General features: G+C 34.9%; 1 long non-coding RNA gene across 6 annotated transcripts in view; it reads left to right on the top strand.

Moving 5' to 3' along the window:
- Window positions 1–17002, top strand: part of LOC138920870 (uncharacterized) — a 280466-nt gene that overhangs the window by 186995 nt on the left and 76469 nt on the right. For all 6 annotated transcript variants that reach the window (XR_011432802.1, XR_011432803.1, XR_011432804.1 and 3 more), the window contains exon 2: window positions 16431–16521. This is a non-coding gene — a long non-coding RNA (uncharacterized lncRNA). The remainder of the gene's footprint in view (window positions 1–16430; window positions 16522–17002) is intronic.

The raw sequence follows: 17002 nt of genomic DNA, 5'->3' as shown, positions 1-17002 counted from the left end.
ACAAGGGCAATGAAGAGTTAAAATGGCGGTTGTGTATCTCCATAAATTGCAGTTGTAAATTTAAATTTTGTTCTTGTGTATTTTAAGGGAAGCTTGATGCTAAAGACCCTTATCATGTTTACAACTACCTTCTGCATAGTTGTATATCCAATGAGCACTTGAAGCTTTAACACTTATATTTCAGCTCATCCCTTAACCGTCTCATTCTGATTATTATGCCCCTTTTACGATCATGAAACTACCTTCCCAGTCATCCAGGCTTGAAATCTGGAAATAATTATTTTGCTCACAATTCTCTCACCACTGAAATCCAATCTACTCTCCAGTCGTGTTTATTCCACCTTCACACTTTCTATATTTAATGCATAATTTCATTTGGATTCCTGCTGATTAAAGCCCTCATTCAAGTTCCTCAATAATTCTATCTTGAACAATTATATTCATATCCAAGTTGTTTGTCTTACATATTTCCTTTCCCTCTGTTCATTCACCTAAATAACAATAACAGCTGATACTTTTGATGTATTTAAGCATAGTACCGAGTGCTTACATGTGTTCTCTCATTTAATTCTTACAACTTCACACAGGAGGTACTGTATTCTCTCATCTTTTATCTGCATTTCAGCATAGCCCCTCATAGACCCTAGAGATAAAAGGCTTTCCCAAGTTCACAAAGCAAGGGAACACTGCTGCTGGGACTGAAAACCGGGAATCTGACCCGAGTCCATACTCTCAAACAGGAAACAATACCGCCATTTTAGAGTATTTCCAGATTAACCTTCTTCAAATATTCTTCTGTCGTGGACAGGGTGCTGTTTCAAAGCAGTTGGTGATATCCTACTCCCTAGTGATAAAATTGTGGCGCTCAGCCTGATGTTTATCCTGTTTCTTCCTTTCATGTATTGTGTTTGCACTCCCTTCTCTAGGGCTTTCCTGAAACTATTCTCTCCAAATTCACTCCTTTCATGGTCAAATAGTTAAAATCCTCCACCCCCAACTTCCAGTCCTGCCTGCCTCTATACATCTTTGTCATTCATACGCTGGTGTGTACTATTTTCTTTTCTACCATAACAGACTGTTAGCTTCTCCAGGCAGATACAGTATTGTTTATCTTTGGCACCTGGCATCTTCAGGTGAGAAAGTTATAGATAATTCTTTATTGATTCATGACTAAATGATTTTTAAAATTATAAATATAAGATACATTGATATAAAGTGAATATCAACGAAAAAAGCCAAAGTATGGTTTTCGTGGAATGTTCCCAATGTCAATAGCTAGCAATGGTGAACCTACACAATCTTGAAGGCAAAAATGTTATGCACTTTGATATTTTTATAATTTCTATGAAATCAAAATGATTATTTAAATTAATAGTATTTGCTAATTAAAAATGAAAGGAATCCAACTTAAATTTAATTTACAATGTTTCCCTAAACCCATGGCTTTTTTATATCACCCTTAACCTACTGCGATTTAACTTTAAAACAACCATGCAAATTTAATTACGCGTTGGCTCTTAAGGGATGCACTCGTATATCAGTTTTCATCTCTCACGGACAGATCATTTGCAGTTAAGTTACAAACCACTGAAAATCAATTTTTAATGGAAATACTCATACAACCTTAACTGCAAAAGAGCGAAAATTCAAGTATAATACCAAATGGCAGGTTATTAACTATAACTTCAATTTTATGTTCTTTTGACACAAGACTGTGTCAGCCATAAATAAGTGTGCATTTGCCACACAAGTCACACTTACCAGAAGATTATTTGACAAAGAAAGTTTTAGTGGGTCCAACATTGAGCCCGTAGGGACCCTGGAGGAAATCCTGAGCTGCTTAGCAAGGCACTGAACCAAAAAAGTTGTGCTGAAAAGATGTTAAAGGTCTAAACGAAAACCAGAGAAGCAAGGAAATGTAAAGTTAAGTTGAAACTCTGTCATTAACCATATGAGCCAACTTAGAAAAGCTTTTAGGTACAATGTATAAGCTATCTCAAAAATCAGTAACAACACCAGAAAAATATTTCTGCAGCATAACATGCTATTCAGTTTTTCCCTATATTTCTGCAGTTTGAATATTATTTTTAAATATTTGATTATTTATTTTAATAAAGTGAAATTCAAATGAACATCACCTATTATTAATCAGAAATTAATAATGACAGTGGCAAATAATAAGGTTTTTCCTCTCGTGATCTGAATAGTTCACATTCCTTAGCTAAGTAAGGTCCTGTCAAAGTACAGTTTCTAAAGTTAACCATTGCAGGCTTACCTAAAATGGGACATTATCCTAAGGTCGATAAATAAAGTTGAGTATAATTGTGAGGCTTAATAATTTTTTTAAAAAAAAATCTGCACTGCTATAAATGAAATAATTTAATCATTAATGTTACTATTACTCGCTGACAATCTGCTATGTAAATGGAATAGTTTAAAGTTGCTAATTTTTAGTACTAATATAGATGATTTGCATGGACTATAGCAGTTGATTGTTTGGAAAAATTAAGTATATAAGTACTTTATAATTAAAATAATATTATATGGGAGAAATAAGTGAAAAGGAACTGATTACCTGAAGATATTCACTAGGTGATACAGGAATTTTGGAATACATACTGCTCTAACTGAATTCTTTAGTCTTATGTTGCAATTCTTTTAAACTTAGTTATAATTTAGTCAATTACACACAAATGATAAAACGTTTCCTAGATAATTTTGTTTTTTTGTTTGAGAGGTACCTAATTATGTTTAGACATTAGATAACTCTTTGGTTTTATAATGAAAAATTTGAGCTATATTTCCAACAATGCCTAGGAAATATACTTTAAATTTAAATATATTTCAAATTTAGGTAAATTTAAAATATATTTTAAAGACAGCAATGGTGTTTCATCCACTGAGAATTTTTTATATCTTGACTTGAAAGTTGACTTCCTGGAATATAAGCTCCACAATAGAAAAGATTTTTCAGTTTTGTTTCCTGATATCAGCCTAGAACCCAGAACTGTTCTTGGCACAGAATAAAGCCTCATTAATGTTTGTTGAATGAAAGTTACTTTCTGATATCACTACCATTCTTTAACAATAATGTATGTATGAAAATTCAGTCTTGTCCACGTTACCCAGAGGAAAGCCTGAGCTATTTAATCTTACTGACACATTTCTAACTAGAACTTCTAGTTGCTTGAGGCTCAAGTTGAAATCTCTTTCCTTTCTAGTATAATGTGAGTTTAGTCTTTACTGCCAATTTCGTTCTAGCCTGAGCATGAGTTATTTTTGCAGCATTTATCATCAGGGAAACAACTGTTTTACAAAAAGCAATATACTTTGTATGACTATAAAGTGAATATCAGTATTTATTAGCCTTTCTAGAATATATTATTGTGCTTAAAATAATTTAAGAACTAGAGACTTTTGTTTTCTTTCAGTAAGTCTTTTTTAACTAACTAAGGAAGGCATATTTTTCAACCAAAAAAAGGCTTAGATGGAAAAAAAGCTAAATTTATTTTTATAAAACAAAAAGAATCTTTGAAACAGCATTTTTAAAAATTTGCAAATTTACTTTTGGCAATATAAGGTGCAAAAATCTCCAGTACTAAACAAATGAGTGATATTTCCTTTGTTCCTGTTAATAGCGTCTCGTCTCACATCTAAACAACTTTATCAACTTTATTTAAGTCTCTTTTGTTCAGTGAATAGTGTTCCTTTACCCTCTCCAGGCTGCTACTTCATACTAAGGTGTAAATCTTCGGAATGACTAAGGTGCTTCAGCTTGCAGTTTACTTCTTATATAAAGGAAAATAAGCCTTAAACAAAAATAATAAAACCCTAAAACTCAAATGTTACTATGGAAAGGCAAGAAATATTGTTGCATGAATGGTTGCCCAGAATTATTAAATCATAATACTGGATCCACTGCTCATGTAACATCTACATATACAACCATCTTTGGATGTGGATTCACCTTGATTACTTCTTTAGGGATTCATATTATAACAAATAATAAAGGAGAAAAAGCAAGACAAAATAGTCTAGCTTTTAAAAACAAAGTTAGAAAACAAAACAAGAATATAGTTCAATCATTTAAACTTGAAAGTCATAAAATTTTTCCAGGTATTATTGTTGTACTGAAAGTGGCTTTTATTTACGTACTTACTACTTTCATTTAAGGAAATGTCTTAATAGATAATTCTTAACCATCAAATGCACTGGGGGATGAGGACTCCCTCCAAATGTGTGGAGGAGCAGAACGTGGATCTACTAGAGTCTGAGATGTTGGACTTATGGGGCATGCACAATTTAGAGAAGAAGACTCAATAGCATAATTTTATATCTCTATAAGAAGTGTAAAACTATAGGAAGCAAGTCTAAACATGGTTTTCTGGACAGATAAAACAGCCAGTTTCAAAACTCCATTGAGTCCATTTGGGTTGATGGAAATGTTCTATACCTTGATTGTTCTGGTGATTACGAACCATTGTAAATTTTTCAAAATATACACTTAAAATAGATTTATTTTTGTATATAAACTATATTGAAACAATTTTTGGGTTTTTTGGTGAGGAAGATCAGCCCTGAGCTAACTTCTGTTGCCAGTCTTCCTCTTTTTGCTTGAGGAAGATATTCACTGAACTAACAGCTGTGCAAATCTTCCAATATTTCGTATGTAGGATGTCACCACAGCATGGCTTGATGAGTAGTGCTTAAGTCCACACCCAGGCTCCAAACACATGAACTCTGGGCTGCTGAAACAGAGCACGTGAACTTCATCACTACACCACCAGGCCAGCCCCTAAGTAACGGTTTGGTTTTTTATTTAAAGTAGACATTGGTTACTATTTTTATTTTTTTAATTTTTAATTTTTGCAGTGAATACTTATTTACCACATCATATTATTAATTTCTTTGTTCATCACCATTTAAAAAATTACTATCTTTTCTGTTTTAATTTCCTTCTTTCTGAAGTGTGTGTTTTAGCGGTTTTCTTGGCAAAGACGTTTTAGGAATAAAATTATAATCTTGATCTGAAAAAATTCTTTAATTCCTCTCATTCCTGAATGGCTGGTAAAATGGGAATCAAATTCTAGATTGACAGTTATTTTGAATATGTTATTTTGAATGCATTATTCCACTGTCTTCTGGCATCTATTGTTACAAACGAGGAATCTATCAGTCTGTCAGTCTTTTAAAAGCAGTCTTCACATTATTTTTTTTGTCTTTGATGTTCTGCAATTTCAGTTTGATGGGTCTCAGTGTGAAATTGTTTTTATATTTCCTGCTTGAAACTTGATGTGATCTTTTAATTTGAGGTCTCATGTCTTTCTTCTATTCTGCAAAATGTTCAGACTTTATTTCTGTGAATATTTTCTCCTCCCCACTCTGTTTATTATATTTCTGAGACTCCCAACAGTCAGTGTTTTTAATTGCAAGCAACACGAATAAACTGCCTGATTAAAGGAGAAAACAAATCACAAGGGAGGCAGAAGGATGGAAATCAGAAAATGAACAGAAGTACAGGAAAGCCAAGCAATCAGTACTTCAGACTAGAGCATGCCACAAAAGGAGCCCGGAGAGGGCAACCAGCCACCGCTGCTGAGCAGTGGACTTGGTAACTTGCACAGCCAGCACCACTAATGCGGGACTCTGGATATTGGCTTTACAGCCACCTCCACTGGATCTCTAGAATGGATATTGCTATGGCCACCTGAAAAGATGCTCCCCTCTTCCTTCTTTACTGAAACATAGTAACCCATGTTGTCCAATGTGAGTGTGTTTGCCCTAGTCTAAGAGGTATATCCATGCCATCACAGCAAGAAAGGTTAACAAGGTAGGTATCTGCCCTTTCAGTGTCTATTGTGGGATATAGACACTACCTTCCGCCAATTCCAGTAATGTAGGACATTCCTTAACAGAAAGTAGTTTCAGACCTTCAGGTCTCTGAGTAATAAAAGAATTACTAGAAGTCAACACTTTGGACATTTTTCTTCTAAAAAATATTTCCAAATAGAATACACCTTTCCCTAGTACAAATAAAAATGCTCTCTCTCCTCAAGTCTAAAGTTTCAGTTATTTCTTTTCCAAATTTCTATTCTCCCCCATGTCACTTTATGATCTCATCTCAGTATACTAAATCTATGAGCTAAAATGTAAATTTAATTATCACCTAAGCTGTGTAAAAAATAGTAGAGAGAATAGAAAATATTTTAATATAAATATAAAATTTGTTAAAATATAGTTATAGTACTAATACATCATAGATAAAAAATATGAGTAGCAGTTATTGTTGTCCTTACTACTCCTGTTCTCCAGGCAATGGTGAATATTTATGAACTCAATTCACTTCACTTCTCAGTAATTTCAAACCATGGTTCATGTTACTCTCCCCAATTTTACACCAATATTAATTCTTAGCAATTTCAATATACACCTAGAGGACAAGTCCAATGCCTTGACTTCTCAGTTGTTGGAAATGCTCTTGTCTAATGATGTTGTCCTTCAAACTCTCTAATGTCCATTAGCCACTCAATCCCATGGTCATCCTCCAAAACTTGTCATTACCAATATTGACCAAACTTCCACAATCTCAGTTATAAGCATTTTGCTCCCTGCACAACATCCATTATCTTCCAGGTCACTTCTTCTCATAGCATACCTATCTCTACTACTTGCCTATACAGGGAGCTACCAACAATGTTCAAGATAGTAGTTGCTGTGATATCTTTGTGTCTGTGTGTGAGGAAGACTGGCCCTGAGCTAACACCTGTGCCAATCTTCCTCTATTTTACATGGGATGTTGACACAGTGTGGCTTGACAAGTGATGCTAGGCCCACGCACCCAGGATCTGGACCTGTGAAGTCCAGACTGCTGAAGTAGAGCACACGAACTTAACCACTACACCATTGGGCTGGTCCCTGCTCTGGTATCTTGAATCTCAAAGTAAGGGTAAGTAGTAAAGTCCCTACCAAGCCATGGCATATGTACGGGTAGCCTCCTTGTTGTCTTGATGTCTGCTAGGCAAATTCCTACTCTAAGGCCATTGCACTGGCCTTAAGATACTATCTTTTGATGTGTAAAATAATTGATATTTTAGGAGTTATTAGTTATACTACATAACCTAGGCTATTTTGACTGAAACATAAATTGTCTCCTAGAAGTGCAATGTAATGTAACAAAATCTTAACATATGTGGCTGTGGCTTAAAGAGCTGGTGACAGACAGTGAAGATGCTAGGGGCTTGGAGGATGGTTATCCTTGTTAGGCAGTGGCAAATATTTGACTTAATAAAGTGTAGCTCTAGGTGCAGATGTTGGAAAGCAGAATGTTAATAGTGTGTATTGGTTACTGTTGGCCCTGACAAGAGAGAGAGAACTTCGGAAAACGATCAGCTCATTCACCAGGAAGTATAAAGGGGACAGGCACACTAACAAGTGGCAATATCCCCCCCCCCACCCTTTCACTCCCTGCACAACTAGAAAAAGATAAAATCAGAAAGGTCTGTTTGCAAAGATCAGATCAAAGTATCCACTTGACATTTATTATTTTTCCTCCCAATTGTATTGTTATAAAGGAAATATAATAACCTTCATATTTTCAAGTATATATTAAGATCAGGTTTGACAGATGTATACAATGCTAGAAACCACTGCCACAAACAAGAATAGGAACAATGCCATCACCTCTAAAAGTTTTTTTGTGCTCTTTGTAATCCATTTTTCCTCTACCCCCTTGCCAGGCAACTGCTGACCTGCTTTCTGTCACTTTTAAAACCAATGAATGGATTAAAGTGACTCAGAGCAAAGATCAAGTTAAGAATGTAGAGCCTACTTGAATTTATATCCTTTCAAAAGTACAAAATGCCTCAGGGAAAAGAGAATAGGTGTGTGACTTTGCCACTAAAGCATAAAAGATTCAAGATAGCTGGAAAGAAATAGAGAAAAAGACACATGAGTGAGCCATAAAAGAAATAGAGAGGTGAATTTTGTGTCTCAAAAATAACATTGTTTATTGTTTCTGGCATGTTGAATATATTGGAATTAAAGAAGCACTATACCTTTGGATTTTTTGAAAGAATTGTGCTTTCAAAAAACCAGCAGTCTGGACCGTTTGAGACCAAAAATGACCCTATGTGCCCCTGACCTTGTATGTCCAGAAAGCAGGCTGAGTAATCTGCTGTCAAAGAGAGCTTGGTCTCTTCTAACTTCCAGAAGCAGAATCAGAGATTAACAAAGGATCATTCTTTACCCCCAGGGTTATGAACTTTTCCAATACCTGTCCTGTGAAATTTTAGAAATTTCTGTAGTATGCCTCAATGGTTTATCAGTAAATGTTTGACAACCATCTCTTCGGGAAAAATAATCCTGATTTGCACTATTTGCCAATTTGTTTTATATAAATATTCCTACTATGGCCAATTTCAAGCTACCAATGTAATGCTATCTGACTCACAAATTTCCTGAGAATTTAACTATTGGGCCTTAATAGCCAGTCTAATCTGATACCAGCACATCCTTGACTGAGTTTTCTATCACTTTCTTTATGAAGAGGACCTCTTTATGAGCAAGGACTCTGTATTGTCCTTGTTCCACCACTGTATTTAGAATGTATGGGGCATAATTTGTCCCATCAAGTCATAGTCACCGGATCAAACAGAGCTGCATGAGACTGGATGGCAAGATTGCCATACAGCACAGAGAAGCCCTGGACTTGGAGACTGATATAATAACTATCTTTAACTTTTAGGGTGTTTCCTTTGTGGAGGAGTAGAAGTATATAACATGGAGGAAAAGATTGAGTCAAATATTTGGAGAAGAGAAGAACATGGTGGTAGTCACTAATATTGCTTGCTGAATATTTCTGGCACCCAACATTTCAAGAACATAGTGGGAATACAAGTCCTTGCCACATGCTCATTCCACCTCTCTGATTTCTCTTATTACTGTCCCCTCATCTCTTCACTCCCACCCCGTCACATTGGCCTCCTTGTTGACCTGATATCTGCTAGGTGAATTCCATTCACTGTACTGGCTAAGTGCAAAGTTCCCTCTGCTTGAAACAATATTTTCCCAGTTATTCACCTGACTAACTACCAGTGTCCTTCAAGTCTTTACTCAAATATAATTCAGAGAGGACCACCTTACCCAACCAACACTCTCAACCTAGACATTCTCGATTCTCTAACTCAATTTTACATTTTTTACTCCACCATATTTATCAGTTTACAATATAGTGTAAAACTTATATGATATTTATTGCTTATTTTGCCTTGCTCCCACTGAGAATGTGTTCTACCATGGAAAGACTTTGGATTATTTTTATTAAATCTTTTTCCTCTCATGTATCCCAAGACACTAGAACCACTCTTTAAGCATAGTACAGGCAATAAATAATTACTGAATAAATGAATGAATCTCATGTGTGATTTTTAAAAAGTGGGGCAAATATATTCACCTGTCACCAAATACTGGGCTATGTTTCATTTTAGGGACTTCTCTAAGATGAGGTGAGTTGTGCCTTCAGCAGTGGAGGTGGTCAGATCAGCCTTGGTGAGGCGAAGTCTTTTGATCAGCTGCTGAACAGCCGCCATTCTGTCATCATGGTCACTGTTTTTTGTCTCAAAACCTCAATGAGCACTGAGGTTTTAGGAGAAGTTAGATGACTGACATCTTTAGAACAAGCCATTGTGTTCTCATGAATATTAAGAATCTCCTCCACACTGCAGGCCTTTTATTTCAAAAGGGACAAAACTATTCTCCTTTTGTTTTGTCATTCAAACTGCTAAATTGCTGCAGGTACCTTTCCAGACATGTTAGGTTGAAAATTCATCATACATACCAGTGATATTGTTGCAGGTTTCTTTTTCAATACTTTCCCTTTCATTTGAATGGCCTTGAGGCTGTGAAATGACTCATCTGGAATTTGGGTAAAATCATTTGAAAACTTTGGTAACTCAAGCCTGACCTTTTTAATCATCAGACTCTAGAGTTTTGTTTTGGCTGTAGAAAGTAACGTAGGAATGTTAGGGGGGATCCATATATTTTGGTCCTCATAGGGGCACAATTAGCGATTTTCTCATGCCAAGCATCCTTATGGGTTAGACTATTTTATCATTATTTTGACCTTGCTGTCCAATGTCTTTACTCTGTCAGTTAAGTGTTCTACTATGTCTCTGTCTTTCTGGGATCAAGCTATTTCCATTGAAATATCTGCCATCGCTACTGCCATATCCACCGGTATCCTTAGCCTATAAGAAACGTCTACAATACTTCTAACTTCTTAATGCCTTCATGAATAGACAATCTTCTCAGTCTCAACAGCGAAAAATATAGTAGTGGAATAGTTGTGCCATGTATTATAATCCACTCTAATAGTTTTTGTATTCACTACACTGTTCTATTTTATGAGAACTCAATCTTGTTTCATCTCCTCACAGTTAGCCAACCAACAAAAAATTAGAACTAGCTGCTTAGGTTAGCACATTAAACCCAGACCATCTGGTAAACGCAACTCTATCATAGTTCCTTAATCTGGGCACAATTGATATTTGGGACTTGAAAATCACGTATTATAGGGGATTACACTTGTTCATTGTAAAACGTTTAGCAGCATCCTTGGCCTCTACCTGTTGGATGCCAATTATACCCTCCCCCAGTTTTCACAATGAAAAATGTACGCAGACATTGCCAAATGTTCTGTCAAGGGCAAAATCGCTGGTGAACGAAAACCACTGAATGAAATCAATACATTCAGCCAAAATCAAATTTTTTTTATCCTGTGGTCAAGCACTGTCAGAATGCATATCACATATATTCTCTAGAAATGTGCTAATACAAATTAGTCATGCCTTGTAATTTCTTTGATGGTCTACATTTCTTCTGGCTTCATTGGCCTTCTGAGGCCTGCTAGAAAGTGACTTGAGTTATACATCTGAAGTTTGGCTTTCTCTGGATATGCAACTTCCTGAGGTAAGTCTAGCCAGAAATATTCATCAAGGCAAAATCTTTCTTATTGTCTATGGCAGGTAGGGGAGTTTCGGTTAGCAAGGGAAGCACATGTATTTATTTACTTGTTTATGTCTTAACTTATTCAATGACTTTGCAATGTTAGTGAATATACATATGTGTATTTTACTTGTGGTGAAATACATGTAAAATTTACCATCTTAACCATTTTTAAGTGTAAGTTCAGAAGTATTAAATATATTCAAAGTGTTGTGTGACCATAACCATCATCCATCTCTATAATGTTTTTCATATTTTAAAACTGAAACTGTATACCCATTAAACAATAACTCTATATCGCCCCCTCCCGCCAGACCCTGGCAACCACCATTCTACTTTCTATCTCTATGATTTTGACCACTCCAAACACTTCATGTAGGCGAAATCATACAGTATTTATCTGTTTGGGACTGGCTTATTTCACTTAGTATGTCCTCAGGGTTCATCCATGTAGTAGCATATTTCAGAATTTTCTTCTTTTTCAAGACTAAGTAATATTCCATTGTATGTACATACCACATTTTGCTTATCCATTCATCCATCAATAAATATTGGATTGTTGCCCCATTGTAGCAATTGTGAATAATGCTGCTGCGCTGTATTTCTGGGTGTGCAAATATCTCTCTGAGAGCCTGCTTTCAATTCTTTTGGTTATATACCCAGAAGTGGAATTGTTGGATCATTTGTTAATTCTATTTTTAATTTTTTGAGGAACCAACATACTGTTTTCCACAGCAGTTGTACCACTTTGCATTCCCCTCAACAGTGCACAAGGGTTTCAATTTCTCCACAGCCTCATCAACACTTGTTATTTTCTGTCTGTTTTGATAGTAGTCATCCCAATAGCTGTGAAATAGTCTCTCATTGTAGTTTTGATTTGCATTTCTGTAACGAATAGTGAGGTTGAGCATCATCTCACATGCTTATTGGCCATCCATATTTCTTTTTTGGAGAAATGTCTATTCAACTCCTTTGCTCGTTTTTGAATTGAGTTTGTTTTTTGTTGTTGAGCTTTAGGAATTCTTTATATATTTGGAATATTAATCAGTTATCAGATATATGATTTGTAAATATTTTCTCCCCTTCTGTGGATTGCCTTTTTACTCTGTCGATGTTATCTTTTGATGCACAAATTTTTTAAATTGTCATGAAGTCTGCCCTATTTTTCTTTTTTTTGAGGAAGATTAGCCCTGAGCTAACATCTACACCAATCTTCCTCTTTTTGCTGAGGAAGACTGGTGCTGAGCTAATATCCATGCCCCTCTTTCTCTACTTTGTGGGACTCCTGCCGCAGCATGGATTGACAAGTGGTACACAGGTCTGCACCCAGGATCGGAACTTGTAAACCCTGGGCCACCGAAGTGGAATGTGTGAACTTGACCACTGCGCCACCAGGCCGGCCCCCCAACCTATCTATTTTTTGTTGTCGTTGGCTGTGCCCTTGGTGTTATAGACAAGAAATTGATTGCTTAATCTAATGTTGTGAAAGATTTTCCCTATGTTTTCTTCTAAGAGTTTTATCATTTAAAGTCTTATATTTAGGTCTTTGCTGCATTTTGAGTTAGTTTTTGTACATGGTTTTAGGTAAGAGTCCAACTTTACTCTTGTTTATGTGGATATCCAGTTTTTCCAGCACCGTTTGTTAAAAAGACTGTCCTTTCCCCATTGAATGGTTTTGGCACCACTGTCACAAATTATTTGCCAGAGTTTATTTCTGGATTCTCTATTCTATTCCATTGATCTATATGTCTGACTTTATACCAGCACCACACTCTTCTGATTACTCGAGCTTTAGAGTATGTTTTGAAATAAGGAAGTGTGAGTCCTCTAGCCTTGTTATCTTTTCAAGATTGTTTTGGCTATTCAGGGTCTTTGAGATGCAATTTGAATTCTAGGATGTGTTTTTCTATTTCTGCAAAAGACTTCACTGGGCTTTTGATAGGGATTTCACTGGATCTGTAGATCACTTTGGGTACTATGGACATATTAGCAATATTAAGCCTTCCAATGCATGAACATGGATTTGTGTCCATTTATTTATGTCTTTCATCAATTTCTTTCTGCAATATTTTGGAGTTTTGTAGTTTTCATTGTACAAGTCTTTCACATTCTTGGTTAAATTATTCTTAAGTATTTTATTATTTTTGTTGCTATTTCAAATGAAATTATTTTTATAATTTCCTTTTCAAATTTTTCATTGTTAATATATAGAAATGCAATTGATTTTTGAGTGCTGACTTTATACCCTGCAATTCTGCTGAATTCATTTATTGGTTCTAATATTTTTTGTGTGTGAAATCTTAAGGGTTTTCTACATTTAGAATCAAGACATCTGTGAACAGAGATAATTTTAAAACTCGCTTTTCAATTTGGATACCTTTTAATTTTTTTCTTATCTAATTGCTGTGGCTAGGATTTTCAATATTTTGCTCAATAAAGTGGCAAAATTGAGCATCCTTACCTTGTTCCTGGCCTTGGACAAGCACCTTTCAGTATTTAGCCATTGAGTATGATGTTTATTGTGGGTTTTTCAAATATGGCTTTTATTGTGTTGACATAGTTTCCTTCTACTCCTAGTGCATTGAGTGTTCTTAATGAAAAAATGCTGTTTAATTTTGTCAAATGCTTTTCCTATATCAATTGAAATGATCATCTGGGTTTTTTTCCCTTCATTTTGTTAATGTGGCATATTCTCAATTGAAATTTTTGTATATTGATCAATTTTTTTTATATTGAAACCACCTTGCCTTCCAAGAATAAATCCCACTTGTTCATGGTGTGTAATCCTTTTAATATGCTGCTGAAATCAGTGTGCTAGTATTTTGTTGAGGATTTTTGCATGATGATCATAAAGGATATTGGTTTGTAGTTTTCTTTCCTTGTGGTGTCTTTGCCTGGCTTTGGTATCAAGGTAATGCTGGCCTTTCAGAAGGAGTTAGGAAGTGTTTCCTTCTCCTCAACTTTTTGGAAAAGCTTGAAAAGGATTAGCATTAATTCTTTAAACGTTTTGTAGAATTCACCAGTGAAGTAATCATGTATGGGGCTTTTCTTTATTGGAAGATTTTTGATTACTAAATCAATCTTTTTATGTTATAGGTCTATTTGGATTTTCTATATTTTGTGATTTAGCCTTGGTAGGTTTTTCGTATCTAGAAATCTGTCCATTTCGCCTAGGTTATCCAAGCGACTGTCACACAATTGTTCATAGTATGTGCTTCTAATCCATTTTATTTCTTAAAATCAGTAGTTATGTCCCCCTTTCACTTCTGATTTTGGTAATTTGTCTTCTCTCTTGCTTTAGTCCCTCACCTTGAGGTTTGCTGATTTGTTCATCTTTTCAAAGAACCAACTTTAGATTTCATTGATTTTCTCTATTGTTTTTCTGTTTTCTATTTCACTGATCTCTGCTCTAATCTTTATTATTTTCTTCTTTCTGCTAGCTTTGAGTTTATTTTGTTCTTCTTTTTCTAGTTCCTTTAATTGTAATGTCAGGTTGTAAATTTGAGATATTTCTTGCTGTGCAATGTAATCCTTTATAAAGTTTCCCTTTTCACTGATTTCATTGTGTCCCATAAGTTTTGATATATTGATTTTTCAGTTTCATTTGTCTTTAAGTGTTTCTTTTTTTGTTTTTTAAAGATTGACACCTGAGCTCACAGTTGTTGCCAATCTTCTTTTTTTTCCCCCTTCTTCTTCTCCCCAAAGCTCCCTCCCTCCCCAATACATAGTTGTATATTCTAGTTGTGAGTGCCTCTGGTTGTGCTATGTGGCATACCACATCAGCACATGGCTTGCTGAGTGGTGCCATGTCTGAGCCCAGGATCTGAACCGGCAAAACCCTGGGACACTGAAGTAGAGCTCGCAAACTTAACCCCTTAGTCACGGGGCCATCTCCTGGGTGTTTCTAATTTTCCTTGTGATTCCTTCTTTGATCTATTGGTCTTTTAAGAGGGTTCTGTTTAATTTTCACGATTTTGTGAATTTTGTAGTTTTACTTCTGTTATTAATTTCTAACTTTATCCCATGATAGTTGGAGAAGATGCTTTGAATGATATCCATTTTTTAAGATGTATTGAGACTCGATTTTTGTTCTAACATATGATCTATCCTGGAAAATGTCCCATGTGTACTTGAAAAAAATATGTATGCTGTTGTGATGGGGTAGAGTGTTTTATATTTGTCTGTTAGATCTTGTTCAAGACCTCTATTTCCTCATTTATCTTCTGTCTGGATGTTCTATCCATTATTGATAATGGGGTATTAAAATGTCCAACTATTAGTGTAGAACTGTCTATTTCACCCTTTAAATCTGTCAATTTTTGCTTTCTATATTTTGATTTATTTTTAGATGCATAAATATTTATAATTATTATATCTTCTTGCTTATTTGAATATTTTATTAATATATAATGTCTTTCTTTTTCCTCTAGTAGTCTTTTCCAATTTAAAATGTATTTTGTCTAAGATTAGTATAGCTACCCCTGCTGTCTTTTGGTTAAGATTTGCATGAATATCTTTTTTCCATCCTTTCACTTTCAATCAATTGAAAGTGTCGTGGAATCTAAAGTGAGTCTCTTATAGACAGCAAATACTTGGATCATGTTTCTTATTTATTCTGCCAGTATCTGACTTTTCATGGGAGAATTTAACCCATTTGCAGTGAAAATAACTATGGATAAGGAGGGACTTTTGTCATTTTGTTGTTTGTGTATTTTTTTCCTTGTATTTTTCCTATTTTACTTTTGTGTTTAGCTGATTTTTGAGTTGGCATGTTTAAATTTCTTTCCCATTTCCTTTTGTATATATTTTATAACTATTTTCTTTGTGGGTATCATGGGATACATTTAACATCCTATAGTTATAATGCTCTAATTTGAATTTATGCAGCTTAACTTCAATAACATAAAAACTCTACTCCTTTAACAGCTGTCTCACCACTCGTTGTTGATGTCACAAATTACATCTTTATACATTGTCTGCCCTAAAACATAAACTAATAATTCTTTTAAATGCATTAGTCTCTTAAATTATGTAGAATTCCAAATGTGGAGTTACTAACCAAAGTTACAGTAATACTAACTTTTAACGTAATAATTGTTTTCTAAAATTTATTAGTCTCTTAAATCATGTAGAAAACAGAAAGTAGAGTTACAAGCTGTTGTTACAATAATACTAGCTTTTATAATTGCCAATGTACTTACCTTTATTGAGGTCTTTATTTTTGCATATTATTTCATGTTAACTGTCTAACGTCCTGTCATTTCATGCTGCAGTGCTCCCTTGAGCATTTCTTGGAAGGCAGGTCTAATGGTAATAATTCTCCTTAGGTTTTGTTTATCTGGGAAATCTTAATTTCTCGCTTACTTTTGAAGGACAGTTTTTCTAGATAGAGTATTCGTGGTTGACAGGTTTTCTTTTTTTTCTTTTAGCACTTGGAACATGTCAGCCCACTGCCTTCTGTCCTTCAAAGTTTCTAATGAGAAATCTGGTGGAAATCTTATTGTGGAGCTCTTGTATGTGGTGAGTGGTTTCTCTCTTGCTGTTCCCAAGATTCTCTCTTTGTCTTTGGATTCCAAAAGTTTCATTATTCTGTGTCTCAGTGTGAATCTCTTTGAGTCTGTTGAACTTCTAGAATGCTTATATTCACATCTTACAAAATTTGGAAAGTTTTCAACTATTATTTCTTCTAATATTCTCTCTGCTTCTTTATTCTCTCTTCTTTTGTGATTCCTACAATGCATATATTGATATTCTTTACAGTGTTCCACAGGTACCTCAGCCTCTGTTCAATGTTCTTCAGTCTTTTTTCTTTCTGTTCCTCAGACTGAACAATTTCCAATGTCCTATCTTCAAGTTTGTGGATTTTTTCTTCTGTCTGGTCAACTCTGCCTTTGAATTCCTCAATGAAATTTTCATTTCAGTTATTGTAATTTTCAGCTCCAGAATTTCTTTTTCTTTTATGTTTTCTAACTTTATTGATATTTCCATTTTGGTCATACAT

The sequence above is a fragment of the Equus caballus genome, chromosome 26 (genome assembly GCF_041296265.1).
Source record: "Equus caballus isolate H_3958 breed thoroughbred chromosome 26, TB-T2T, whole genome shotgun sequence".
Classification (NCBI taxonomy): Eukaryota; Metazoa; Chordata; class Mammalia; order Perissodactyla; family Equidae; genus Equus; species Equus caballus.
This window is presented reverse-complemented; position numbering and strand designations above follow the sequence as displayed.